The sequence below is a fragment of the Pongo pygmaeus genome, chromosome 8 (assembly GCF_028885625.2).
Source record: "Pongo pygmaeus isolate AG05252 chromosome 8, NHGRI_mPonPyg2-v2.0_pri, whole genome shotgun sequence".
Taxonomy (NCBI): domain Eukaryota; kingdom Metazoa; phylum Chordata; class Mammalia; order Primates; family Hominidae; genus Pongo; species Pongo pygmaeus.
In genome coordinates this window covers 88,042,523-88,070,118 of record NC_072381.2, presented here as the reverse complement: position 1 = coordinate 88,070,118, position 27,596 = coordinate 88,042,523, and the positions used below count along the sequence as shown (strand labels likewise).

Genomic DNA, 27,596 nt, shown 5'->3' with positions numbered 1-27,596 from the left:
AGTTTAAGTTACTAAACTTATGTTGTCTACAGCATAATTTTACAACAAAGTGTAAGACAGTAAGCCAGTTGTTAGTATCCTACATGAGCATTTCAATGAAAATTTGTCTTATACAATTAAGTAGAAAAGCCCATCTTTAAAATGTTAATTCCTTTCTAGTAGAGTGATCAGAGAATTGACTTAACTATGCCAGGAAAGACTAAGGAAAATCTGTCAGTTTTCACTACATCTGCTTTATGAAGCATTTGGATTCATTTCATTTTAATTCTCGTTTTACTTTTCAATTCCCAGCAAGTTAAAAAAAAAAAAAAAAAAGAAAACAACTGATTGAGAAATTAGTGGCCTGTGAGCACATGAGAATGTCTTATTGAAAGAATGATATGCTCAGTTTCTTTGTAAATTTAGGAAATTATCCACACAGAATTGCTCAAAATGCCCTTGATTATAAATTGTGGCAGACTACGGATAGGAACACTGTTTCTCTAATTCAGAGGTTCCAAACTCAAATGCCTACAGAGGACAAGCAGACAAAGGAAAAGAATGAATTAGCCAAAGGGGACAATAGTGATGGTAGAGGCTGTGATAAACTGTGCAATGCAAGGTTTTCTAAAGAGAACAGCTGGTGCTCAACTTCTGTCAATGGTTGTGATGTGGGAATGCAAACCAGTGTTTCTGGGTCTTCTGATTTTCAAAGAGAAGGCAGAAATCCAAATTTTCATGTGATTTCCAAGTGTTTACATGATTGTGCAATCTTCTTTATAAGACTAAATGCTTCTAGCAGGTAATATTGATGCCTCAAGTTCTCCAGTTTTCTATTTCTGCCCAGGATTCTCTCTACTAGACTAGTTGAGGATAAGCTTTATCAGAGGGTACAAAGGCACGATTTTAATTCTGCTTTTGTCTACATTTTATTTATTTTTGATTTATTGCCAAGTGTTTAATAGTGTTTATTTGTCCAGTAGCATGTATAAATATATATATTGCATTGTAAAATTGTATTAAAGGTGTAAGCTCTTTTTTTAAACTAATGGGATACACAGTTCCTGACTTTAAAAGATCACTGCTCTAGATCACACACATTTTAATATGAAGTCTATTCTTCTTTGTTTCTTTACCTAAGATATAAAAGGAGCCTGCCTTCTTTTTAGCTGGGCCTTCCACATTTTTTCCTAACTGGTAAAGTGCTTGGCCCCTGCATTTATAATTTCTAGGGACAGAAAGCCCAAAGAAGAGCTCATTATTAGATGCCAAGAGATCATCATAATCCACACTAACCTGTAGAAAAAAGAAAAATAAAATTGACCAATGCTACTGGTTGTGCAGAGCAGTGGATAAGAATGTGGCTTCTTTTTAAATTCAAGCTTTTCAGCTTACTAGTTATATGACTTTGAAGAAATTAAATAGCATCTTTGTCTCACATTTCTCATTATCATAATGGATATAAAATAGTATTTACCTCATAAGATTGTCCTAAACATTAAATATGTAAGGGAATATAAATACATGCTTAATGCAGTGTACTTACTCACAGAATGAGTACTCCCTAAAGCTTAATACGAGTCTTTCTGACTCAGCATCTATGGAACCTCCAAAGTCTTAAATACAGATTTACTCAATCTATCTTTAGCAAGGGCTGGAAAGTAGATATTATTATCCCCATTTTGTGGAGGAAAGGTCAGGCTCACAGAGAATAAGTGACTGGCTCAAGGTTATAAACTGGTGAGTGTCTGAAGAGACCACAAAGTCTGTGAGTAAGAAACTTTTGCTCATTCCATTAGAGAAAAGTATTGGAAAACTTCCCAGAAAACACAGGACTCAGAAGTTTTCAAGGCACATGGAGGCCTAGGACAGCCTGCTGTATTGCTTCCCTTAAACTCTGAGAGAGAGACATTCTAACCCCCTTCTCAAAGGATTAGAGCCCTACTAAGATTTCTATATACAATGGATTCAAACCTTTTTTTATTTGGAAAAACAAACATGACATTAAGAAATAAAATAATGTTGTTTAAATTTTAAAAATATAAAGATAAACCATATACAAATACAAACCAGAAATGATATATATTAGAAAACAAAATTAATACAAACCAGAAATGATATATATTAGAAAACAAAATTAATACAAACCAGAAAAGATATGTATTAGAAAACAAAATTAAAGAGACGGTAGTATCTTAGCAAAGGACAAACGGACATAGTTGTGTTCCTGTGTGGGTCCTTGATCTGCCAGCTTGACTTCCTTTATACTAGTTTATAGTATTATGCATTCACAAATCATGGCATATTCTTTTATTCCTAACTGAAACTAATTTGGTTTCATGGAACAGTCTCCAAGATAAAAACAACCTGATGGATCATTATTTTAAAATCATTAATGTCACTGCCATTATTATGCCTCCAGAAACAAAACCTCTTGATCTATGGCTCTGCAAGTTTTTAGAGGATTATATGTATATTTTTGAAAGCATCACAGACAAAACTCATAAAAAATCTATTTAGAATAGATATAGCATTTACTGCCCAGAGGAAGGAGATAATTTTAGGGGAAATATTATACTTATTTGTCTTTGAATAATGATAATAATAATAATTTCTATAGCTTTTTTACTCTTTCATCTATATCTGCCTGATTTCCAAAGAAATTTTCACCACTTCAATGGGCTCAATATTTACAGAGACCTGAAAGAAAGCTATGACTCATCACATCAACCTGATACCCCCAAAACACAGAACACATATTGACTTAATGAGAAAACCCAGTTTCTAAACAAAGATATAATGAAAAGTTACCTCCCACAAAGAGATTGTGTAAAAGACTACAGGACCAAGATGTTTAGTACAATATTGTGCCAGTCAACTGACAACTTATAGTGGCACTTCTGTGATTGTGATGAAATTAATTGGAAGAGATCAAATGCTTTAGACAAAAGACTGTTTTCGTTACTAACTTTATAATCTCTAGAATTACAAGAGAAAGTCCTATAGGAGATGAATTCCAAAATCTTGCGAAGTGACTATAGGTAAATGAAAAGCCTGTCAAACAACACCTCTATGGTGGTACTTTACTTTTACTATAAATCCCAAATCAAACTCTTTCCATGTTCCCCGCGTACATATTTTTCCTCCAGAATTTATTGGCTAATAATGTTATGTTCTGAAAATCCAAAGCATGTTCAATTCTAAAAAGAATTGTAGGTGATCTATAAATAAATACGTTATACTTGTTTTTTAAGAGATAATTAAATTAGTATATTCAGTACTCTAATATAGCTAATAAAGTTATCATTTTGCAATCGTGACTTAGAAATAGTATTCTGTTGTCAAAATACTGGGGAAAAGTGTTTTTTTCCTATTATAGTATAATATTACACGTAAGTGGTTTGCATTCCATGTGCGTTTTATGACACATTTTCCTTAGGCTTAAGAATATTTTACTGCAATTATTCAAGACAAACATACTAATTTTGAATTTCACATCATTTGTATTTCCTGCAAGATAAATCTCATATTTATTTCTCTGTCATTCAATGTTCTCAAAAATTAATTTATTCAACAAGCACTTATAGAGGGTCTACTAGATACCACTCACTCTTCTAGGCAGTTGGAAAATATCAGTGAACGAAGCTGACACATTTCTCTGCTCCCATGGATGTTATATTCCAGCAAAATAAAGAACGACCAACAACAAACATAAATAAGTTATATAACATGTTAAAATGTAATAAGTGACATGAAAATAGCAGCTAGCATTTCAAAACTGTATATTGTCACTTTACAATAATTTTCATTCAGTAAATGAAGTGAGATTACACAAAGCAACCAAAATGTTATCTGATAAAATAACTGAATGAGAACTTTACAATGAAAGTATAACTATTCTGACAACCCTGACAGCATCCTTGATGGTATCTACTACTCTGAGTACAGATTTCTGTTCATCTCTTGGAAGGAGAATAAAGGTCTTTCACTGCCTTTCACTTTCAAATATAAATCCAAAGTCTGGGAATACACAAAGGTCTGTCCTTTTTCTGTTTATCCCTCCTCCCTGAGTCTTGGGTGGTTGCAATGACACGTGGCAAAAGCAGCCAAGGTTGACACCACAGCAGTTTTCTCTTAAATACAATTTCTACAATGTTAACTATTTTGTAGCCTATGTCTCTGACTACTATGTGAATAAACACTAATTTTCTTGAGATATCAAAGCTTGGAACACACCATCATTACCTTGATGAGAAACCCCATACCAATACACAACCATGAAGCAAGCTGGAGTCTCACAGTGAAATGAGCTGTATGTATGCAGTCTGCGCTTCAACAGTTTGTTCAGCCAAACTACTGTTACTCTTGATCTGTAACAATATCTAGATAAAGCTATAAAACTAAAACTTGTCACTGCTCTGTATTCCTTGTGAGAAACATATGCTACCTACCTGCTGGAATAAAGCAAACTTCCCTTCAAAGCAACCTCAGCTTCAAACTAAAAACATGAGGCTTTCCGAAGTCACTGTATCTTACCATACCAAATATGAATTTCCTTAAATGACTAGAGAGAAACCTGTCTTCTACCTCAGCATGGTGGTAAATATTAATAATGTCTTCACCACTACAGAGAGTACTCATCACCCTTCAGCATTACCAGATGAATCAGCTTTTCCTTTTTTAAAATGAGTAATATGAACTTTAGGGAAATAAAATTTCAGAGAGCCTTTCAGATACATTCCTTCTTTCTAGATCACATTATATTTTTCTTTACTAAATATACATATGTATAAGTTTATATCATATGTTCATCTATAAAAATATATTGATATTTATTGACAATTTTATAGTACATTTATATAGTATATTTATATATAAAATTGTTACATAGTCACATATACAATTTATATAAAGAAGTATATATTTTATTTAAATTTACATTAATGATAGGTAATATCAATGATATTGATATTATATCCCACTTTTTTAAAGTTTGCAATTTAAATTCAAGGGGTTCCGTTGTAGCTAATTTGAGGTAAGATTGGAAAGTAACTAATGTTTTCATAGGACACTGTGAGGTCCAAGGCACCTCTCCCACCCGGTCCTGCTAAATCCGGCTTACTAGATCTTTGCTTGGGCTTACAGTTTTTTTTAACATGCTACTACATCTGAATGTGCCTTGACTACCAAACTTAAAATATGTGTTAATTTGGCCAGGCGTGGTGGCTCACACCTGTAATCCTAGCACTTTGGGAGGTTGGGGAGCATAGAAAACTCAAGGTCAGGAGTTCCAGACCAGCCTGGCAAACTTGGTGAAACCCCATCTCTATTAAAAATATAAAATATTAGCCGGGTGTGGTGGTGCACACCTGTAATCTCAGTTACTCAGGAGGCTGAAGTAGAAGAATAGCTTGAACCCAGGAGGCAGAGGTTGCAGTGAGCTGAGATTGCGCCACTGCACTCCAGCCTGAGCGACAGAGCAAGACAGATTCCATTTCAAATAAAAAGAAAATGTTAATTTGTTTTTTGGGTGCACTCTGTCTCTACATATAGATTCATCCTAAACATTGTGGGATAAAATAAAATTGATGAAAATCATTTTTTAAATTAATATAAATTATTAAGAACTAATCTTGCAATCACTTCAATCATTTACAAGGTCTTTCATTTCAGTTTTAAACATTTTAAATATATAATCAACAGTTGTAAGCATTAGATGAGACAAATTTAACTCAAAATATATTTCCCGAAACCACATGAAACACATAAGGTAAGTCCAAGCTCTGGCATTCTTATTCTACAGCTATGGTGAATTCTTGGAAAATTCAAATCAGTATCTTAACATGTCTGTTGAGTCTATTCATTATTAAATTCTGGTTTTAAGAATAGAACTTTAAATAAAAGAGGGAGGAACACTGGTTTTCTTTTTGAGGAATACTACTTCTCAAGAAAATAAATGACTGACCAATATAATTAATCTGTTTATGTTTAAAGATTGTGTCTTCATGGAAAAAAACTAATATTCAGTGTAGTCTATAATAGATATATGCCAAATGTTATAATAATATAGTCATACTAGTTGGTTTAATAAAATATGAATACAACAAAAATGTTTTTAAATGAGTGGAAATTTAATCTCTATGTTTACTATTGCTATTATATTGGATATTTTTCTTAGTGTTTATACATACATTTACTCAATTAGTATTTATTTTATATTTAGTGCATATCAGACACTAAGCTTCTACTATAGAAATAAATTATTCCATTTCCTCACAATGACTTTGCTATTGAGCATGCACTATATTTCATATTTTTTTTACCTAATATACGTTTCAAGGTACTTTAGTAAAATAACTCCAAATTAGGAGATAAACAAATTTTAATTGCCATTTTTTTGAGGTTTCCATTCCATCTATGTTTTCAGAACTTTCATCTAAATGTTAGTCTTTTAGATAAATACATTTCTCACTATTTGTTAGAAAAGTCATGGGAAAAAGCTTAGTTTGAAAGGAGCAAGCAAAGTGAAATATAAAAAGAGAAGCCCAAACATTATTTCATCAGTGGAGTGTTTAGCTTAAAAATATAAGCAAGTAAATTTAAAATGGAGTTTTAATGCTCAAGCAAATGCATGCATAATTTTAAAAAAGAAGCTTGAAAGAGAGTTCTGTGTGGTGTCATTACCTGGCACAGAAAAGTGATTCTGATTAATATTCTTGTTTGATGAATATTATAGATTCTAAGAAACACAAATAAATTAATGAGTAAATGAGTATTTTCCTAAGGCAAATCCATCAGCAAAAAAAATCCAAAAGTATTAAGTCAGTCAACAGAGACTAAACGTAAAAGTATGAAAATGTCAGTGACTTGTATAATGTAATATAATAAAAGTCCTGGCTCTGGCATGAGAGTCTTGTATTGCATTCCTAGTTATGCTTTTAAACTAGTTAAAACTTGTGAGAATCAGTTTCAAATTAGGAAAATAAAATCCATTTTATTCTTCTGTAATTGACAGATGAAAATTTGAACAAAAAATAAAAGTTAAGAATATTCATTTGTTCATTTATAGCATAAGTGTTTACTGAGCGCTGATTCTAGATAACGTACTTTATAAGATGCAGTGGCTACAGCTTTATGAGAAAATGAATGAATTAATAATAAATACATAATAGTCCATATAGAGTTTTCAGTCTAACGGAGTGTGACAGTCACACCTAAAGTAGCTCACAATGAATCAAATCCTCATATAATACTATTCTATAGATCAGGGGTTCAGTACTGGTCCATGGCCGTTAGGAACCAGGCCACAGAGGAGGAGATGAGTGGTCGGTGAGCAAGCAAAGTTTCATCTGTATTTACAGCCCCTCCCCATCATTCACATTACCGCCTGAGCTCCACCTCCTGTCAGATCAGCAGCAGCATTGGATTCTCATGGGAGTGCAATCTCTATTGTGAACTGCACATACAAGGGTTCCAGGTTGCATGCTCCTTACGAGAATCTAATGCCTGAGGATTGATCTGTCATTGTCTCTCATTATTCCCAGATGGGATCATCTAGTTGCAAGAAAACAAGTTCAGAGCTCCCACTGATTCTACATTATGATGAGTTGTATGATTATATCATTATATATTATAATAATAATAGAAATAGAGTGTATAATAAATGGAATGCACCTAAATCATCCCAAACCACTCTCCTGCTCCCAGCACCAGGTCAGTGGAAAATTTATTTTTCATGAAACCAGTCCCTGGTGCCGCAAACTTGGGGACCACTGCCATAGATAGTGGAATCTATGACTTGCTTCTAATGTGTAGAATATGATAAAGGTAACAAGATGTCACTTTCTTGTTTCAATTAAGTTATATAAGATTCAGTCTTAGCACACTGGAGAAAGATAAATCTTCCTGCTCTGTGTAAAGAAGCAAACGTATTGTAAACTACCTTTGGAGAAGGACATATGCCAGGGAACTCCAGGTGACTTCTTGGACCAGAGGATGGCCTCCAGACAACAGCCCTCAGTCATATAACAAAAAAGAAATGAATTCTGCCAACAATCTAAATGAGCTTTGTAAAACAATTGCATTCTATATTGTTAATTATATTTTGAAAATAAATGAAATTTAATTACTAAATAATTAGATTTTATTTTATATATGATCAATTATATACAATAAATGCATTTTTTTATAAATCTAGTTACAACTTTTCTGTTCCTTATATTGAACAAATTTTGAGCTATAACTCAGTCATATTACTTTACTTGCTTTTGCCATTACCATAGCTTGGTAGGAAATAAGGTTTTAAATAATAGTCTTTTAAGTAGGTGACAGATTTAGAATAAAAGATTCATAACAGTTCTAATTTTTAAAAATGACTTCACATGTTTAATGACATAGCAAACAGATAGTATTTACATTTCTAATTTTTTTTTCTTAAATCTGCTTGCATTTAAACAATGTAAAATTAATTGGTAAAGCATGTCATTTAAAAAATTTTTTAAATTAAAGTTCTGGGATACATGTCCAGAACGTGCAGGTTTGTTATGTGGGTATACACGTGCCATGGTGGTTTGCTGCACCCACCAACCCATCATCTACATTAGGTAGTTCTCCTAATGCTATCCCTCCCCTAACCTCCCCACCCCCCGACAGGCCCCAGTGTGTGATGTTCCCCTCTGTGTCCATGTGTTTTCATTGTTCAACTCCCACTTATGAGTGAGAATATGCGGTGTTTGGTTTTTCTGTTCTTGTGTTAGTTTGCTGAGAATGATGGTTTCCAGCTTCATCCAAGCATGTCATTTTTATTAGATATAGTTGGTAACAGAAGGAAACATATAACTTTTTTTTGTTTTTTGTTTTGAGATGGAGTTTTGCTCCCGTTGCCTAGGCTGGAGTGCAATGGCATGATCTCGGCTCACTGCAACCTCCTCCTCCTGGGTTCAAGCGATTTTCCTGCCTCAGCCTCCCAAGTAGCTAGGATTATAGGCATGTGCCACCACGCCCGGCTAATTTTGTATTTTTAATAGAGACAGGGTTTCTCCATGTTGGTCAGGCTGGCCTGGAACTCCCAACCTCAGATGATCTGCCCGCCTTGGCCTCCCAAAGTGCTAGGATTACAGGTGTGAGCCACTGTGCCTGGCCAACATATAACTTTTAATATTTATTTAAATATTAATATGCATGTAAGGGATACTAGAGTAAATACTGATTGGGAAATACAAACTGTCATTAATAAAATATTTGTTTTCTATATAGCTTTAATATGTATTTTTTAACATGTACTTACAATATTTATTTAACATGAATAGAGTAGAAAATGTGTACTTTAATACTTTGCCAGGTGACATGTTTAAGTAGAATGAATAAAACTAGGTTTATCCTCCATTGCCCCTCTTCTTATCAGAGGGGTCATATCTCATATGTCATATCTTTTCTACACTTTATTTATACTTCACATTATATGAAGTCTAACCAGAGATCATAAAGTTTCATACTATATCAATGCAGAGGCAGAATCAACATTCTCTACATATCACTTTTTACTTTTGCAGGATTTTTTAGGTAAGGTCTTCGGCCAACTGAACTGCAACTGTTTCATTTATAATAATTTTAAAATAGTAAAATTCTCTCAAGAACTAAGTTTGTACATTTGATGTTGATAAAAATAATGCTAATGTTGAATATTTTTTGAGTATGATAGATGTTGATATCATTGAAATCATTAGATATGCTTTAATAACTTTAAAACCAAATGGTAGACTGTTCCATTTCATTTCTCTTTGTACTTTACCAATTTATACTAAGAAAATCATGTATGAAATTTATATTCTAGAACGTTTGCAGAAATATCATCTCAAAAACAGTAACTCAAAGTCTAATACAGAAAGACATCCATATAAGGAAGCATTTCACAAATATTTCTAAGCTTTGATTTGATATATATTAAGCTTTTACCATTTATCTCATAAATCTACATGATTAAAGAAATGATCAACCTTCTCAACTGGCACAATGTGAAGATGGATAATTTGACTTAGAAAAATAACTGATTGTATAGTCATGTAAGCCCTTCATTTATGATACAAATCCATAAAGGTCACTGTCATATTTATTAGAGATTGGATTTTAATGTAAAGCTGAGTTTTATTTTTCTAGAAAACTGTAACTTTTATTGAAAATAGTTCACGTATAAGCAGACTTATGGAGTTCAAACTCATGTTGTCCAAGGGTCAATTGTGTGTAATTTTATAATTGTAAAACTCTGTCTTATCTGTAAATGATATTACAATTAGTTGGTTCTTTATGTTTGAGGGGCAAATAAAATTTGAGTAAGTTCTCTTACTCACAAAGACTATGCTTCATGAGAAATACACTAAGAACTTTAGTCTCTTCCTACAAATACCTAATTTTATAGTGTATCCTTGCATTTCAAAATTACCAAACTGAAAAGTAGTCGTTCTCTCTCTTAGTGTCAATGCTAATTGTATGGTACATTCATTACTAGAGTACATTTTTTCTAACTTAAATTTTTAAATTTATTACATTAAATATTAGATTATGCTATTATATAGTAAATTCAAACTGCCTGTATAATATTGTATCCTATTAAAATGGTGCAGACCTTAAATTTTATGGGCATTCTAATGATTGTTTTCCATTTTTCCATACTTTCAAAATAAGTTGTTATATGTCCCTTGGGGTTGGGGATTATTTTAGGAATATTTTACTACTTATTAATTTTCCAAAAGTCAATAATGAAAAATATTTACTTCCCAACACACCCTGGCAAGATATTTTATAAGTGAAAGACATAATTTCATTCTGACCTTTTTAATTCTAAGGCCTTTTCATGTTTTTTTTTCAATCCGAACTAATTTTTAACTCTCTGTATTAATTACCATAACCAAATTTCATTTTACTTTATTTTTAGCTAGTTATTTCTGCCTAGGCATTTTCTCCTTTTTCATATTTCAACCTAAGAATTTGTTCCTCATGTAATACTTCTCTGACAAGTCACTTCCTCCCCCAAGTATAGGTCAAATATTTTGCGATAATCCTTCATAGCCTTTCTTTTGTATTCAGCGAACACATCTCAGTTTATAATTACATTGCTTGTCAGTGGGTACTTTGGCAATATTTGTGTTTCACTTTATGCCCCTGAGAAGAGGAATCATTATTAGCCAAACTCCTATCCCAGCTTTTTATCCCAGAGCCCAGCAAATAGCTTAGCTCAGATTAGCATTGATGTTTTGAATAAATGAATTTTAAAAGGAAACTTATCATTTTCACAAAATGTCCTGTTATTTACATTAAAGCTAATGCGTTCTTGTCAAATCTGTATTATATACGAAATTTAGTTTTAACACTTATTCCTGCAGCATTTGCTGAATATGCAAGGATCGATAATTGATAAATTCTAAGGAAGTTCTATTTCCTTTAAGACACATTTAAGGTATTATTGGAGAAAGGGCTACGAATATTGTAAATCCTCACAGAGAGTATAGAGATGTTTGTACATAAATATATATTCATTATAAAATAATATTTTAAATTGTCAAACTTAGATAAAATATATGCTTATAAAATATAAGAATATTATAAGTATATTAATACTTGGAAAACAAGAACCAAATCTCAGCCTGTAAGTTAAAATTTATGGTTTATATACAACAAAAACTATTGGGGATGTTTTTGTTTCTGTGATCCAATTAAACTAATCTTTTCTCAAATTTCATCCCTATGTCTGAGTATACTAATATTGGCAAAGCTCTCTCTATCCTAAAATAATATCTATTTTAATATGTCTTCATAGAAAAGTCACTGAAAAGCAGTGAACATAGCCACTAAGTATGATTTTAATATTTTTATTGAAATGACTAAATTAATAGAAAGTGACAAAAAGTACCTTAAGAAGAATTTTAAAAAACAAAAACAAAAGATTGAACAAAGCATATGTGGAAATATAAATTATAATTTTCTTCCACTTTATTAAGACTCTCGTCTAATTAGGCAATAATTACTTTAAAAACTAACACTTTCCCCTTAGAATTACTGCCGAAGTTGAAAGGTTCAAGTTTTTAATTACTACTCATAAAGCACGCAGTGAAACTTTCTAAACTATGAAAAGTCTACTATCTTACGATTCAGCAAGATATTTATCTTAGAAAACCATCATTAATAAGTACAAAATTTCATTTAAATTAACAGCAAGAAACTTTCATTTTCCTTTCCAGTGTCAGAGATGGGTGAAATAAATCAAAATCAAGGATCTTTTGTGGATGAAAGGAAGCAGAAATCTTAAGATTAGAAACTCACTAATGTGATGCCCATGGGAAAAGATGAAATCAGATATTATAGATGATTTTGAAGTTGCAGTTTTAATAATGATAAAGGTATAGTGAAAGGGAGAATTGAAGTAGAAATGAATTTCATACTGTTGCCCGTACCAACCAACTCATCATGCATTTCAAAAGTATATTCCGGGCACAACATGGTGGCTCACACACGTAATCCTAGCACTTTGGGAGGTCAACATAAAAGGATGGCTTGAGGTCAGGAGTTCGAAGCCAGCCTGGGCAAAGTAGCAAGACCCAGTCTCTGCAGAATAGACAAAATAAAAAAATTAGCCGGGAGTAAGGGCACACACCTGAAGTCCTACCACTCTCCAGAGGCTGATGGGGGAGGGTGGTTTGAGCCCAGGAGTTCAAGGTTACAGTGAGATATGATCGTGTTACTGGGGGGACAGATTAAGAGCCCAAAAACAAACAAAACAAATAAACAAAAATATATTCCACTAATACCTTGTAAATGGGGGTGTATGAAGTTTTTTTTTAAATCAGATATAATGGTAATAGGGTGTGTGCATGGCAGTGTGTGTGTGTGTGTGTGCGCATGTCAGGTTGCATATATTAAGTGTAAACATCACAGTTATTTCAGGAAGGGATAATAAATGCATAAGAATCTAAGTGTCCATAAAATACTGTAAATAAATAAAGCTGATTGAGAAATAATGGGGGCTCTGGAGACTTTGCTGAATTTAAACTTAGCAACTTTGCAGAAGTCTACGTCTATTTTTTCCATCTTCCAATTTTTTAGATAACATTGAGTGTCTGGATTTTCATATGCAATTATGCAATTTATTTTAATTAAACTATTTGTTAGTGTATAGTGTTGGCCAAGAAAATGCAGCTTTATGTGCCATCCAGACCATGTTGCGATAGTTTAAAGCCTTGGGCTTAAGGATCTGTTAGTAACACGACATTTGTATGATCAGAGCTATCTCTCCATATGCATTTAGGACCACTGTACTATCATCACGTCCAAAACTTACTTTCATAATCACAATCTTTGAAAATTCTCACACTTTAGAGTATCTTCCTACCTAGAAAAATCTATCACAGTAATATATGCACTCATCATAAAGCTAATGTACCAGGATGCTGAGGATATACTAGGTGGAAATTTTGGAACTGCTGTTGTTCAGGATTTTCTCAAAAGAGAAATATTCAGAAATATCAGGTAGTTACTTTACAAAGTAACATATATAAATATATGTATATATACACACACACACATATATTTATATATGCACAAAGGGTTTCTTAAATGCATATCTACCTTTAAAGTAAGAATGCATTTTGGGCATAGTCATCACCAACACAAACTTCATTTTTGCCTCATGTGTTGATTTATGCTCTAAATTTTGTAATCATGTGAGCAGTCTTTAAAATGATACCAGATTCCTAGGTTAAAGTCATTTGGATGACATTTATTTATATTTTTTATACTATTTTGAGTTTGAGGGATGGTGTTAGAAAATCTTATAAACTAGCTTTTGGTATTTTCTGCTTATTATTATTTTTTATTTTTTGGTGAGCAACACTAAGGCTGGCATTTCAACTTCCAATGAGGGTCCTTATATAATACTCAGTTAAGCATATTACTGCTAAACTCAAATTTTAAAAACAAAAAAAGAGATATAAATGATTGAAAGCATGAGAAATGTTCCCTGTAGATGTTTTCTAATTTTTAATAAATTGAATTAAAAATAAGCCTTTCCAAGTGAATTTTAGATATTGGTTACCACCTTCAAGATCATCATTTATGTATTTGTGAAGGTGAAAGGAGAAGGCATACATAATATTATATCTGTAATAAATGTAACTTTTTAAAGTAGCATAACATCTATATATGGCAGGAAATAAAAATGATACAACATTAAATAGATATAGACCTGAGGATATAGCTGGAATTCTCCAAACCCTTGCATAACACTTATGTAATCAATGTGAATTTAAAAACATATAATTGACAATAATATATGTGATATAGTAGACTGTCCAATACACTTTGTTGGTCTAAACCACAAAATTTGCCCTGATCATTGCTGTATTGAAGAGAAAAACAATTATTTGTATTTCATGATACTTATCAAAAGAGTTCGTAGACAAATAAAAAACACACTAGCAAAACACACTCTGTTGCACATTAATTAAAGGGAGAAATACTGTTTACAGAAATTAGCTTCCAAAAATCATTCTTCGTGAAAACACATAAGTAAACTAATTTTAATACTCTCAGTTATAACTAAAATGGTATCATCCACTATCTTCCACTAACTAAGTATTAAATACAGAGCATAAGCTATTCCAGCTGTCATATTAAACAACTTTAAGTATGGCTTATGTCTATAATTTTCTTGTAATCTCATTCTGAATGGAGCTTTCTTGAGCAACAGTAATTACAGAGGAGTTAGGAGTCTGGAAATAGTTATTTGTTTATAGAAAGAAAAACTAATAAGAGAATGAACATACTTAGTCTAATTAGAAAAGTTTTGTTTAAACTTCCATTAGAAGTAAAATAATGCCACAAATTGAAATGAATCCCTGGTTATTTTTAAAACATTATTGTTACTTTAGTTTCTTAAAAACAAATTAAGCAGACACTCATTTTTTCCAACAGCTTGTAAACTTTTGAATCTTGGGTATAATTTTAATTCTTGAGAGTATCACATATTTGATAAAGAATGTTTGTCTAAGATATCTATGCATATGTGTATTTGAGTATATGCTATATTAACACGTGTATTAGACTGCCAAGATAAAATATAACTAATCAAAGCATTTATTATTTAACTTTGATTAAATCTATTAGCTTCTTTATAGATTTCGCTCATTTATAAGAGGTTAGGTTTCTTCCCCCAGGATAAAAGGGATGAGTTATCTGTTTCTCTTGGGACAGATGTTGTGTGGTAAATGCAGTGATAAGAGATAAATGAAAATAAAGAGAGGCCCCTAACCAAACGGAAATGAAAAGAACAATAACAGAGAAGAGCGTCTGGGGACAGTGTTTGAGGTTACTTTTTCTTTTTTCTAAAATGATTTTTTGCAATTCATGAAAACAAGCCTGAAGCGTAAACTTGTCATCTCATTTTGAGATGCATTTCTCCTAATATTAGGTATTAAAATATAATGATCAGGCATATTTTTAAGACTCTTTTCACCTTGTTTGAAATGTATTGCTTCACAAAGTCTTTGTGGAGCTTTCATTTTTTTTTTTTTTAAGAAAAGAAGAAATAATACAAATATAGTTTAGGTTGTGTTAATGCTTGAAGAAAGATGTAAAGGGAGTGATATGCTTTGGTTGTGTCCCCACCCAAATCTCACCTTGAATTGTAATAATCCCCATGTGTCAAGGGTGGGGCCAGGTGAAGATAACTGAATCATGAGGCATTTTCCCCCATACTGTTCTTGTGATAGTGAATCAGTCTCATGAGATCTGGTTTTATAAATGGGAGTTCCCCTGCACAAGCTCTCTTGCCTGCTGCCATGTAAGACATCACTTTGCTGCTCCTTCACCTTCTGCCATGATTGTGAGGCCTCCCCAGCCATGTGGAACTGTGAGTCAATTAAACCTCTTTCCTTTATACATTATCCAGTCTTGGGTATGTCTTTATTAGCAACCTGAGAACAACTAATACAGGGAGAGAAAGAAGATTGGAGTAGGGAGAAAGTTGCCAGGGTTTTAAAGGAAAGCCCTCTGAAAATGACACTTGAGCTGAGACCTGAATAAACTAAGGGATATTTTAGAGAATCCCATAACAGGGAAGCAGACATACCACTTTCAATGGTTCTGAATTGGGAGCATGCCAGCCATGGATGAGAAACAGCAAATAAGCCAGATTAATGAGAGGGAGGGAGTAGTACTTGAGATGAGAAATGTAGCCAACAAGAAACTGAGAGAATAGAGGTGCCACTTACTGGAATGTGATCCTCCCTATTGGGGAGCGGCAGGTTTGGAGTAGAAATCAAGAGTTTGGCTTTAATTGTTCAAATAAAGTTTGAAATATCTATTAAACTACCAAATAGAGATGTCCCATAGATTGATATGAATCTGAAAGTCAGGGTAGACAAAAAATTGCCAGTCATGAAATGAACATGGAACTAACATAGGCTATCTACGGAGGATGTACAAAGAGAGAAAAATCAGGACTTGCAAATATTTAGAGGTCAGAAAAATAAAGGGTATGTAGCTAAAGAGATAAGAAGGAGTGAGAGGGAATGCCTGAAGCCAAATGAAGAAAGGATTTCAAACAGGAGAAAAAGCTAATATGTCAAGTGCCACTAATAGGTTGAGGAAGATAAGGATTGAGGATTAACTATTGTGTATTTGCAAAACAGAAGTCACTGATGCCCTTGAGAAGAATGGTTTTAGTGGAGGAGTGGGAACAAAAGCCTGACTAGAGGTTTTCAAGAAAATAGAGTTCATATAATTTTTTAGTTTTTTTTTTACTGTGCAAGTGAGCAACCAAATGTGGAGATAGGAAGACAATGGGGACAATGAGTCCATGAACTTGGCACATGTGTGCACTTGTGTTAAAGACAGAGCTATTACCAATGAAAGTAATATATTAAAAAGTAAAATGCAGACAAAACAGGAGAGAGAATGGACACATCTGCACAGTAAGAGAAAAGTCCTTTCTTAGGTTGGTAGAGGAAATTAGTTCCTCTAGACAGTGGTAATTAACCAGAGAGAAGGTCCAGGATAGGTGGAAGTTTGTAGATGAGAAAGATGTATTGGAGCTTTGAGGATAAAGAGAATGTATGAAGGATTCCTTTGAAGAGTAATAGTGTGAATTAACTGGCAAAACACATACAGTTATATAGTTATTGCATAGGGATGATGGACCACTTGATGTTTGTGTTTTCTTTTATTCTCCAGCCACATGAAACTGTTGGCATGTAGGATTAGAGTAGACAAACTACTAATTATTTTTATTTTTTACATTTAGTTTTCTTTAAAATACATTTCTTCAAGTTTACCTATTAAAATATTTTGAATCTCATAATTAAGTCTTTTTTGTTTCATTTTTGAGCATTTATTTGTAGTGAGGGAAATTTCCTTACTAATGTCATAAATAAATTAGCATACATGGTGAGAAAAGAGAGAATTCTTATTTTTTTCTCTTTTTTCTAGAAATCAGTCTTAAATATACATGTTCATGGGTGGTAATTACTTAAAACACTTGGATAGTAGCAAGTAATGAAACTTCTCTTTCTCTTTGGTTGTATTCACCACCACTTTAGCCTGAATAACTGAACAAATACCAGGTTCTTGGAACACTGGCATAAACTATGTATCTAGAACTATGGCTCTGTCCATCAGCACAAGCCACTAGTAATTCAGAAATTGGTCATTTATATAATGGCATTTATTGCATCTTTACTACGAACAAGATGATTTTTTAAACATGGTTTAAACTATATTATACAAATTATTCAGCTGTGTTTGATACTTCTTATATGTAAGAATCGCTTTCCTTTTTATAGATTACTTTTCCTCTTTTTATAATATCTGAAATTTAAGGATGCTTTCTCAGAGAGCCCTTTATTTACGCAGGCAAGATAAGAATCTATCTGAGATACTCTCACATTCTTAAAAACTAAATTGCTACCCATGTGTGTGTGCATAGTGATGTCAGAAGTTCTTAACTGAGTCATAAAATCCAAAGAATCTTAGCTAAAATGAAGCTCATATCTTCCTAATTCTTCTCTGTTAACCCATAAGAAAACAGAAGCCCAGAGAAATTAAAAGATTTGTTCGAGATTTACTTGATAGCATACTAAGGTGGATTTAGGACTTTGGGCTCTGAATTGCTCAATATGGAAGTGTTGCTCAGGGAAAAGCCCAAACCCCAGCATTACACAATAAATCCATGCAACAAATCAATATATCCATGCAAAAAATTTACACATGCAGCCTCTGAATCTATAATTTAAAAATGTGCAAAACCAAACATCTTTAAGGAACAAAATTCTGAGATATTATAAGACGTTGAAAGTCATATTAGGCTTTGCTATTGTTCAGATTTTAAAATAATTTTAATTTTTTTCATTTAAATTTTAAAATTGTGTTTGTTGTGGTAAAATGTGCATAACATATATGTACCATTTTAGCCATTTTAAGTTTACAGTTTAGTGGCTTTAAGGATATTCACATTGTTGTATAGCCATCACCACCATCCATCTTCAGAACTTTTCGTCATGACAAACTGGAACACTACCCATTAAATAGGGGCTCCCCATTAAGCCCTACTTCCCACCCCTGGTAACCATTATTCTGTGTTATTTCTCTATTAATTTGACTATTCTGGGTACGGTATATTTGTGAAATGATATGAAATTTGTGCTTTCCATGGACAAGCGTTTGAGGGGATTCAAAATTGAATTATTTTATCACGTTTCAGATGCAACTACAATTATTGAGCATCACCATTTTAGACATTTTACTAGGAACCTTAAATACATGTTTTATTTTAAATTCTGGGTCAAAATTCTGAATTAATTGATTTCATTTCTTTATAACTTGGACAGAAGCTGAGCATGAGAGGTTAGGTAGCCCTCTCAAAGTCAAACATTAGAGGCAAGACTAGAAGTGGAATCTTCAAATCCATGCCCATTAACATTTCACAGAATTTTGAAGTATATTATGCTTGCAGTGATTAAAGCTTGCGATCAAGTGTCTGACTAACCTGAGTTGCAATCCTGACTCTGCCTCTTACATGCTACAATATTTTGGACAGGTTTCTGAACTTTTCAAACCCTCAGTTTCTCCTTTGCAAAATATTAAAATGATAGTTTGAAAATCATCTAGAAAGGGTGTTGATTATAGCATAGCACAAGACAGAAACTTTTCCATATCATAAAGAAAAAAATATAGGATTTTTGAGATACTAAGAAGATTATCATTTATATCTGAAAGGGAATTCAGATTGCTTAGGGAAATTATACGTAAGATGAGACTCATAATGGCAGGTAATAATAAAATAGCATTATTTTTCAAATATTAAAATGCATGTGTTATTGTATATAACAATTATATGTTTAAAAATTGTCCTTCAGATACACTCAAACACGTCTTCAAATACCTTCATATAAGGATATTTACTGAAGTATGATTTATAATATGAACAGGTTGTAAACAATCAGAATGTACAGCAATAAAGGATACAATAGGTTAAAGAAAAAACTGTATTGTAGGTATAGAATATTTGCTATGTATCTAATTTTTTAAAATCATATTTATAAACTAAAATAGATATTCTAGGATATGTCAGGGAGCTAAGGAAATCATTTAGTTTAATATTTGGATGTTTACACTGAATCTTCAAAGTGTTACTTTTTTTAAAAGAAAATGTTAAAGCATATGTGGCATTTAGTCAAATGTATATGAATATGTATTTTATGGCTATTTTATGTAAATGCATATATGAGATGTTCTTCTTGAAGTAAAAAAATAATTCTGTGTTTCTCTCTTGATACAAGTTGAAGCTATTACAAAAGCCAATTATTTAATTAAAATAACACTGGAAAAAATGTTTTAAATTTCATTTATTTAGCTAGAAAATATTTAGGAAGTGAGGAAATAATTTAGATCAATACCACGTGTATATTTAAATTAGATTTTCAAAGTTTGACCTTTTTACAAAAAATCTAACAGCAACAATCATTTCCAGCGTTACTCCAAGTCAAATCATTTGATAGTGTTATTTCTTATAGAATAGTAGTGTGTATTAGAATAGAAAGTCTGAAAACTTAGGCTACACTAAATTTATAAAACACATTTTTTAAATAGTAAACTAACTTTAGCTTATTGTTATTTTTAATAAAATTTTTAATTTTTAGTTTTTTTAGCTTTTTGACTCTTTGTAAGAACACATGGTATAGCCATACAACATAGTTTCTTTCTTTATATTTTTATTCTATAACCTTTTTCTAATTTAAAAATTATTAATTTAATTTTTACTTTTCAAGCATTTTTTAAATCTAGACCCAAAAATACACATTAGCCTAGGCCTACACAGGGTCAAGATAATCAATATCCCTGTCTTCCTCCTCCATATCTTGTCCCAGTACAAGACTCTGAGAGGCAATAACATGCACGGAGCTGTCATCTCCTATGATAATAATGCCTTCTTCTGGAATATCTCTTGAAGAACCTGTCTGAGGGTGGTTTACAGTTAATTTTTTTATAAGGAGATGAAGCACACTCTAAAATAACTAAAACATACAGTATTTTAAATACATAAATTAGTAATATAATCATTTGCTATCGTTTTCAAGTACTATATACTGTTTATAAGTATATGTGCTATTTTTTTTTTTATCACTGGCAGCACAGTAGGTTTGTTTATACCAGAATCACAACAAACACGTGAGTAATGCTTTCTGAGATGATGTTACAAGGACTATATTACCAGGAAATAGAAATAGAATTTTTTCAGCTATGCTATAGCCTTATGAGACCACCATTGTATATGTGGTACATTGTTGACTGAAATGCCATTATGCAGAGCATGACCATACATATGTACAGATGCTCTTCAAATTATAATGAGGTTACATCCTGCTAAAATCATTGAAGTAAAAAATATTGTAAGTTAAAATGCATTTAATAAACTTTGTCTACTGAACATCACAGCTTAGCTTAGCCTACCTTAACCATGCTCAGAACACTTGCATTAGCTTACAGTTGGGCAAAATCATCTAACACAAAGTTAATTTTTATAATAGTGTTGAATATAGTATGTGACTGATTGAACTGCACTGAAGTAAAATTTCCACTGAATGCATATCACCTGACCATCATAAATCCAAAAAATTGTAAATTGAACCACTGTAAGTTGGAGACTCTCTGTATATAAAACGTGTGTGTGTTTATGTATTTTAAATCATCACTGCCTCTACTTTTCTAATTTTTGCATGGAAATCCAAATCTAAGGGAGGAAGAAAGCCAATTTTTCTTTTTTTTTTTTTTTTTTTTTTTTTGTATTTTTAGTAGAGACAGGGGTTTCACCATGTTGGTCAGGCTAGTCTCGTACTCCTGACCTCGTGATCAGCCTCCAAAAGTGCTGGGATTACAGGCATGAGCCACCGCGCCTGGCCAAGATAGCCAATTTTAATAATAACTCAAGGCTGAAAATTTCTAGAAAATTAAAATGATCAGCTAATAACCAAACTATTATACAAATATAGATTATTTTCTAGAAAAGAAAAGTTCAAAGGCCATTTAATACTTGAAATTTTATGATGGGTACAAATTTTGATGAGTATACTATGTTTTGCTTTAGATCCTTTTTAAAGAAAGTATTAAATAAGGAATGCTTTACAGAGTTATTGAGATTTTTTAGCAAAAAGAAGTCCTCATTATTTTTGTTTTGGTTTCCTGTGCTTTTGGTGTCATATCCATAAAATCATTGCTGAGACGAATATCATGAAGCTTTTCCTTCATATTTTTTTTTCTTTTTGCACTTTAATGATTTGAGTCTTACATTTACGTCAATAACCCATTTTGAATTTTTTGTGTGTATGGTGTAAAATAGTGTCCAATACCATTCTTTTGTGTATTCTTATCTATTTTTCCACCACCATGTGTTGATTAGGCCATTGTGACTTCTTGGCACCCTTAGTGAAGATCAGTTGACTATATATGCATAGATTTATTTCTGAGTTCTGTATCATATTCCAGTGTTCTATATGTCTGTTGTATAAGTGGTACTATATCAAACTAAAAAGGCTCTGTACAGCAAAGGAAACAACAGAGTGAAGAGGCATTTCGCCTTAACAGAATGGGAGAAAATGTCTGCAAAATGCATATTTGATAAGGGGTTGATCTCCAAAATACTTTATTTTTGAAACTCCTGTAACTCAATGAAGCATGTGACTTGATTTTAAAAATGGGCTAAAGAATTGGAAAGACAATTCTCCCCAAAAGAACTATAAATAGCCAATAGATATATTTAAAAATGCTCGATGTCCCTAATCATAAGGAGAATGCAAATCAAAGTCAGCAAGAGATATCTCCTCACACTTGTCAGTATGGCTATTCCAAAACAAAAACAAACAAATCAAAACAATAAAACCCCAAAGACAGTACATTTTTAGTAAGAATGTAGAGAAAGTGGAACTCTTGAAAACTGTTGTTGGGAAGGCAAAATGGTGCAGCCACTATAGAAATCACTAGGGAGGTTTCTAAAAAAATTTAAAAATGGAACTACCATATGATTCAGTAATCAAAATTCTTGGCATTTATCCAAAAGAATCAAAATTATGGTCTCAGATACAATCATATGTTAGTACTCTTATGCTCGTTGCAACACTATTTACAATATCCAAGATGTGGAAACAACCTAAATGTCCATCAACAAGTACATGAATAAAAAAAGTGCTGCATATATAATAGATACTGACTAAGACTCTCCTTTGACCAAAACTTTATTTGGACTCCTTTGAATCTTATGCTTGGCTAGGTCTAACCTTGGGCTTCTCTTTCTATCCTTGTTGAATCCAGTTTGAGCAAGATTCCTGCCAAGTCAGCTTAGGAAAAAAGCTGACCACCTTCAATATCTTATGACACTGGACTCCATTCAGCAATAATTCCATCAAGTCGATGTAGCTAGAAACCTCGTTTTTCTGTATGTTTCCTCTTAGCAATTTTCCATTCACTGAACCCCACCCTGCTTTTTGGCTATAAGTCTCCACTTGTCATGGTGGAAGTCAGAATTGAGTCCTATCTCTCTCTGCTACTTTAAGACCCCTTTGCCGGGGTCCCTATACCTATTACCATGCCCATCCTTGAACAATATCTGCCTTAATATCTTTAAGAAAATTCTGCAATATATAATACAATGTTGTATGGCAGGAAGTTTCAGTCAAGCAAGGTAAAGAAGCCCTAGAGATCTGCCATACAACATTATGCCTATAGTCAAAGATTATACACTTAAAAATTGGTTAAGAAGATAGGTCTCATGTTAAGCATTCTTACCACAATAAAATTAAATTAAAAAATACAATTAAAAAAAGTCTTCCCTAGCATTAAAAATCATTAATTATAAATTTATTACAGAGCTGTCCTCAATTAAATTAAAAAAATAAAATTGTCAGCCCGTTGAAGGCATTATCTTAAAAATTAGAATTAATGTGCAAAGAGTAGAATAATGGGAGTGGTAAAAATTGAAGTTATAAAAGTTATGTTCTACCATCAACCATCCCATTAGTTAGGTAGGCTGGGTAAGTCATTTTTTTTTCTTTAAGTCTCAATTACACTTCTTTAGACTTGGGCTAGTCATACTAAATGAATGGGATTGCTATTATGTTAAAACACAGACATTAACAAATAGTTCAATCTGACTCTTGCTAAAATATATATTGAATAGAATGCTTAATGCATTTAACCATTCTCACATAAGTAGAATTACAGTATAAACAATAAATTTCCAAATCCAAAGTTTAAGAGATGTTAAGGCAAATACTGTATTGTCTGAAGAGTATACGCTTTTGAAAAATACATCGGATTAATATTGAAAATATCAGAATATGCTTAAACAAGTATGCTTACATAGGTTTTCTCCTTTCATCTCAGTCTGAAAATCTAGCCATGTAAAATCAGTTTCTAGTTACCAGTGATTCACAGATACGCTTCACCCATTAAAATTTCCATTACTAGTTAAGAACGACAAAGAAGTTAAACTCCAAAAGCAGCATCTCAAAATCAACTCTGAAAGGCAATTACTTTTTCAATAAGTAAAATTCATGAGGAAAATTTGCCACTGCATTAGCGAGTTATCTCTCCACAGAATAAAGAACCAAAGCTTTACTTGCTCATTGTGTATGAGAAGATCAGGATCAGTCAGTTAATGCTTGTGTTGAGAACATTTATAATGTCAAAATAAGGTTAATAATCCTAAAAATTAGATAACTTAATAAAGCAACATTAGACTACTTAAAAATTCCAATGCTCAAAAAGTAATTCAATATTTTTAGATATGCTAAATTGGGTATCTGCTTTCTCAGTAACATTTCCAAAATACCTATCTTCTCTTCACATTCAATTTTTCTTTCTTACTACAACTCTTTAGCCACAACTACGTAAACCTGAAAATAAAATTTTCTGATATTATTAGTAATATATATGTCCACATAGGTAGAGAAAAATGGCTATAAAATAGGTAATTTTTAAACTGTATGAGCTAAGTGATGCTAACAGAAGCAATTCTGCAAATACATATGCAAAGTGTATTATTCATTTAAAACAATATATATATGTCACAAAGCACTCTTTTTTGGATACGGTAACTACCAAAGTCAAAAAAACAAAGAGCTGGAATATTATGTAAATTGTTCACAGAAACTGTTGATCTCCAAACCAGTCAATTATTATCACGGCTTGAATGTTATATAAAATGGGAGAAAAATTCTTGATCGACACTTACATTTTGCCTCTGACTACTTTCCTCATTAACTTACCAGCCATGAAAAGCACTGTGCAAAAGTTAGCAATTAGGGACTGAATAAAGTTTTAAGTGGATCAATATATCGTATTTGGCATGTCTATGACACTTCTATCAACATTCATCAATTTATGAAATAATGACATTAAGTAATTGTGTTCCTCCCAAAAACGCAAATATGAAATACTATTTGCATGACTGTTATACATAGAGCAGAAAGCAGTGAAGACATGATCTTTGCTTTTGTCACCTATGAAGACAAATATATTGAGTCACCTATGAATACAATATATTGGAGTGTGCTCTATAAGACAAGTAGATGCCAACTCCTACTGGTCTTGGAGAAAATGTAAACAATTCTATTGGATGGGAGCAGCAAAGTAGGTAGCAATTTCACAGAATGGGTAGTATTGGGGCATGTTCCTGAAGGAGTGAGAGGTCATCAAACAGACAAAAACATTTTGAACACAGGTTATGAGCAATACAGAAACTGTGGAGGTGCAAAAAATACAGTATGATCAAGAAATTGTATAGTCATGTACCACTTAACAATGTTTCTGTTAATAATGGACCAAATATATGAGGTGATCCCTTAAGACTGGAATGGAGCTGAAAAATGTCTATCTTCTGTTAACACTGTAGCTGTCATAACATTATAACACAATGCATTACTCATGTGTTTGTGGTAATTCTGGTGTTAACCTACTGCACTGCCAGTGTATAAAAATACAGCACATACAATCATATATAGTACATAATACTCAATAATGTTAATAAACACCATATTACTGGTTTGTGTATTTACAAGAGTACCTTTTTTTTTTTTTTGAGACAGAGTCTCACTCTGTTGCCAGGCTGGGCTGGAGTGTAGTGGCGCCATCTAGGCTCACTGTAACCTCTGCCTCCTGGGTTCAAGTGATTCTCCTGCCTCAGTCTCCCAAGTAGCTGGGACTATAGGAGCATGCCACCACGTCCAGCTAATTTTTGTATTTTTAGTAGAGACAGGGTTTCACCATGTTGGCCAGGCTTGTCTCGATCTCCTGACCTCATGATCCGCCCACCTCAGCTTCCCAAAGTGCTGGGATTACAGGCATGAGCCACCATGGCTGGCCACAAGACTATATTTTTTATAGTTATTTTAGAGTATACTTCTCCTACTTATTAACCAGAGTATTTGAATTTTGCATTTTAAGCTGTGGGAAGTTGCTAACCAGTAATAACTATAATAATAATATCAACTAACGTTTGTCAGTACTGTTAATATCATTCACCAACTTTTAAAATCACCTATTATGTTTGAAATTGTTTATTATCTCAGCGTCCCTAGAAAAGCAAGTACTGCATTAGGTGCATAAGATGATGCCCTTCATTGAAGGTCAGTGAGCAAAATGTCCAATTTTTTTCTCAACTTGGCTGACTATAAGACAGAGGAGTTCCTCTGAGCAGGTGAGGTGTGGTCTGTGCTTATGACTTACAAATGATCCCTAAAAACTTGTTATATGGTATGATGTAAATGAAAGTACAAAATAATTTATGACAGTACATAGCAGAAAAAAAAGAGGAAAATATGTTTTAATTATCAATTAAACATTATCTCCAATCAAACTTCAAATATTGAAATCCACAAATAAATTGCATCTCTATTGAAATAGCACAGTCACTTCATGGTTTAGATTTGTAGAAATGTCTCTGAAAACACTATATTTCCTACTTTTACGTTTATCTATATTTAGGAGCAGCCGACACATAATTTGGTTCACTTAAAATACTTTCTTAATGAGTAATAATCTACATAGTTCTTTGCTGCATTATTTTTTAGATTGGGCTGGGGGAGTCAATAACCACTAGAAACTCTCAGACCAAGAAATTCTCCCGAAGCAATCTTTCAGCTGTAAACCACCTCAGCTAGGAACCCATTGTATTCCTATAACTTTCCTTCAGTATTCCTGACTAAGACCAAACTAATATGAACCTCATGACTGACAATGAGTTGAGAATGACCTTTTGCACCAGTGCATTAATTGTGAAAGCTTTCTGCAGCAGGAGCTAGGAAATTACTCTTCTGAGTACAGCAGCCAGAGCACTGAAATGGCTCTGGCTGCTGTACTCAGAGGAGTATTTTGAATGGCAATGCTTAACTCTTCAGCCACACATCATCTACATTTTTATATTTTACAGACATTGTAGATGTGTCCATCATCCTCCAAGGAAATTGGATTTCTGAATAAGAAATTTCTTTTCACCCTGTGATTTCTACATGATACTTACAGAAACAGTTTGACAGCTTTGGAGAGGATATCCTATGCTTCATGTAGACTTTCTGCTTATGGAGTTTAACACACTCAGAAATTTAGCTTTACTGACTTTCAATCTTTTACATGAGAACAGAAAAGTCAGCAAATTTGGAAATAGAAAGTTTATGTTCCACCACATATAAAGTATGCCAAGTAATACTTTGGCCACTTCACAAAGAAGAAAAGGATACATATACAAATTTATATAACATTCAAGATAATCTTTAATTATATTCCAGAGCTGATAATTTAAAATTTATCTTCAATAATTTTTATTTGTTTCCAAATTACTTGCTGCTGAGAGAAAAATAAGAATATGCAATTTGGAGGCATGGCTTGTAGTGTATCATAGCTCTATTTATTATATTATTATATTCATCTGCATACACTGAACTGAAATTGTAGAGTTCATTTATCATTTAGATCAATTTTTAAGAAGATATATTTCCAATTCTTACCTGTGCATCTCAAATTGAGCTCACTATATTCACTTTATGTATAAATGGTATGTATACAAAAGCAAAATATAAATACAA

At 32.6% G+C, this 27,596-nt stretch overlaps 1 protein-coding gene across 4 annotated transcripts in view; it reads right to left on the bottom strand.

Annotated features, from left to right (window-relative positions):
* Window positions 1-27,596, bottom strand: part of PCDH15 (protocadherin related 15) — a 1,016,126-nt gene that overhangs the window by 878,152 nt on the left and 110,378 nt on the right. The window lies entirely within an intron of this gene.